A 3,898-nucleotide genomic window follows, 5' to 3' on the forward strand; every position below is an offset into this window, starting at 1 on the left:
TCCTGCCTGGTGTTGATGGCTGAATTGTAATGCTGGCTCCAGGGATCAACTTATTTTGCCTCCCAAGCACATCAGCACACACCACGGTTGCGATGCTGGCTCCAGGGATCAACCACAGTGCAGTCTTCCCAGCGCATCAGCATGACAACTGTCTGGATTGAGCTAAGTAGGGTACATCTCTGGGGTGTTCAAGTAGGCACCTTCCATCCTCAGTGTTTGGTCGACTAGCCCACAGCATCTCAAGGGCTCGACAATGATTCTAACGTCCCAGCATCACCCCCCTCCATCCCCCACTCAACTCAGCCCAGCTTACTTACCCGTATATCAGCGTTGCTTTCTTTCTATTGTGCTTGAGATCCCCAGCCAGAATCTTTATGTCTGAACCACAGCCAGTTGCTGCTCTTTTTTGCTGCTTGAGATAAGTTCTTCACTGTGCGATGCAACTCTTGGCCACTGAACCCGACATCTTTGAGAAACTGGGTTGTAGAGTGTGCCACAAATCCTCAACAACCCACCTCCACTGGGTAAACTCGGACTCTCCATCCTCGCTGTTCCTCTTCAGCAGCTAGTTGAGCATACTGAAGTTTCTTCCTCTCATACGCCTCATCCACAGCATCCTCCCATGGCACTGTTAACTCTACCATATGAACAAGGCGTGCTGATCCAGAGCACAAGACAATGTCTGGTCGAAGGTTAGTGGTGGCAAACTCGGGTGGAAAAATAAGCTGTTGACCAACATCTGCCAGCATTTTCCAGTCTCTAGCAGCTTCCAGTTGTCCTGGGCAAGGCTTGTTTCTAACACCTTTCTTTGATGGTTTCCTCTCCTAGATGGAGGAATATTGTTGTTTGTGTGTAATGCTTTGATGGAACTGGTGGGTAAAGCCCTGCTATCTATGCCCTTCAATCCTTCCACTGCTTACCGTCTAACTTCTCCCATATAAACTGTGTCCTTTACATTCCAGTCGTACCACCTCCTAAGACATTTCACTGGCTTCTCAGACACTGTTGGTATTGCCTTGCCATTAATATAGAATGTTTTATTTACTACTTCTAATTATAGAGATGCTCCTTGATTTAGTGGGCTTAAATTGCATTCGTGCCCATTCAATGTTATTGGTTGATTTGCTCAATAACCGATTAGTGCAGGCTACTGTTGTAGTCATGGTTGTCGTGTCATGCATGTATGCTCAAATTAGTGGTAGTCGCATCCCAGAAGCCAAGCGCTCTCCTCCAACTACCCATTTTGATGCCCTAATAATTACTTCCATTGCCATGGTAAAAGCCAGTGGAGAAATGGTGCATCCAGTCATTATTCTCACTTCTAGGCATTGCCATGTAGTGCTGAATTCTGAAGTTGAAAAACTAAATTGCAAATCTCCAAAGTAGACTCTCAATAAATTTGTTATTGTCATCGGTATGCTGAAAAAATAAAATGATGTTCAAAGTAGTTCATTGAATCATATGCATTAGCCAAATCCAGGAATGTCACATGTAGCTCCTTCCTCCTTTTTAGCTGATTGAATTTGTTGGTGATCTGTTCTAAGCATCCTGGGAAACCTGGAATGCCTGCTTTTTGTACTAAAGTGTCAATGAAGTCATGTAAACACAGTTTTCTGAAAATGTATCTGAATATTCCGAAAGTCAGTTTTCGGAAAACAGCACCTAGAAATTTCCGATTAAATTCTGAAAACTAACCAAATGCATATCATGTTGTGACAGGATGACACTAGGTGGTGACGTCAGGCCAGATGCAGGAACAGAAAACAAACAAAGTAACTGCAGGTACTGTGCAATGGCGCTTGCGCCATTTTATTTTCAAATAACAAAAATAAATAAAATGTTTAAACACAAAAAAACAGCTCACAGAGCGAAAATGAAGGTTTTAAATAAAACGACAAAACCGAAGTCAGGCTGGGCATTGATCTATGCAGTACATTTCTGTTTTAAATTTCTCTCTCAGTGGTCGCTCTTGTTCCGCCTCTCAAACACCCACTGCAGGTTTATATATCGTGGCCAAGGGGTTTAACTAGCTAGTAATTAGTCTATCGGCCACAATCTACACGCGTTTATTAATTCCAAACTGGCAGAAGGCGGGCTGCCCAACTCGCCTCTGCCAGAACAGATTTAAACAGTATAGTATACTGCACATGTGCAAACTTTGACCTTCATTCCTGCACGTGGTTTTAGAAAACAGAAAATGTAATAGTCTGCAGTCAGTTAGGGATAAAGTAAACATCTGTTAAAGTCCGTATGTATTTGTTAATAGCCCATACTGAAGCAGCAAATGTTTTCCAGTTTTAAAATGATGTGATAATTTAAAATAATGTCTACAAAAGAAACTTGTAATATAGAACAGGATGAGCTGTCGGAAAGGCTGATTGCAAATTGTGGGGAATCTGAATAGAGGTATAGGACAGTAATCTTTGAATTTAAGACCTGACACTTCGATAAAGCACTATAACGGAGACCAATCCAATATATCGCAGAAATGTCCTGTCTTCAAATCGTACTTAGACTACTACACTACTTTGCATGAAAAAATGTCCTGCGTTTTCCGAAAACTTCAATCCATGTATACAGTTGAATTCTAATTAGATTTTCTATCGTTAATCATGTAAACACAGAAAAGTGATATTTTAAGAAAATCAGTTTTCTGAAATGATTTTCCTTCATGTGCTTCTGCTGTGCTTTCACATTTTAGTGAGGAAGGATTGTCATGTTCTTCCCAGTGATAGGAGTGAATGTTTACTGCTTGATGGGGTTTTGTCTTATGTACTAAGAAGAAATATGTTAATGAAGAAAGCCGCAATATACTAATTTAAATATTATTTGTGTCATCTTAGCGACAACTGTGTGACATGTTTTCAAATAAAATAGCGACAGTTGAGTTGTGGTTTGCTGCAGCAGAGGGAGCCCGAAGGATAACGTCTGTACATGCAAGGTCCTTGAGTGGCCCAGTCAGAACCCTGACCTAAATCCAATCAAAAATTTGTGGCATGACTTGAAGATTGCTGTCCATCAACGCTCTCCAAGGAACTTGACAGAGCTTGAACAGTTTTGTAAAGAAGAATGGTCAAATATTGCCAAATCTAGGTGTGCAAAATTTGTAGACTCCCAACAGACTCACAGCTGTAATTGCTGCCAAAGGTGCTTCCACCAAGTATTAACTCGGGGGGGGGGGGGGGGGACTTATCCAATTATGATCTTTCAGTTTTGTATTTTTTAATATATAATTTCTTTTTTCTCAATAAAAAAAACCTTTTTTCCCCTTAACAGTGTGGAGTATGGTGTGTAGATAAGTGTTAAAAAATAATCATTTAAATGTATGAAACTCTTGAGGCACTGACAACAAAATGTGAAAAAAAAAGTTGGGGGTGTAGACTTTCTATAGGCACTGTATTGTCCTTTGGACCTTCGTAGATCCCATATTTTTTCTCCTTTTGTTGCAAGTATATTTCTCGCTACACTGTCAACCTTTTTTGATCAAAGTGTGTTTGTAAACATCGCCCAAACAATTCTCGTTTTCTAATATAAGGGAGCATCTCCTCTTGTATTTATTCATGCATGTATTCATGTCTTTGTGTTAATAAATGCGCCCCGCTGCGATAAGGTATACAGGTTGGCTTAATGCACATACGCAGTGTTTCAAATGTGCCTTTCAAATGTGCCTTTTTTTACCATTGCATCTTTGTGAAATAAATGCATTAACTGGTAGTAACTAGGGATCCAGTTATATAAAATATACAACTTTGGTAATTAATACATGTTATACCATCTTATAACATTATAGCCACACTGTGGATAGCAATACCACAATAAAAAATATATGTATCGTCTAACCGGAAAGTAAATTACAGCCAAAACAACTGACGACAACGGAAGTAATTGAAAGGGGAAA

This window comes from Polyodon spathula, chromosome 2, assembly GCF_017654505.1.
Source record: "Polyodon spathula isolate WHYD16114869_AA chromosome 2, ASM1765450v1, whole genome shotgun sequence".
Classification (NCBI taxonomy): domain Eukaryota; kingdom Metazoa; phylum Chordata; class Actinopteri; order Acipenseriformes; family Polyodontidae; genus Polyodon; species Polyodon spathula.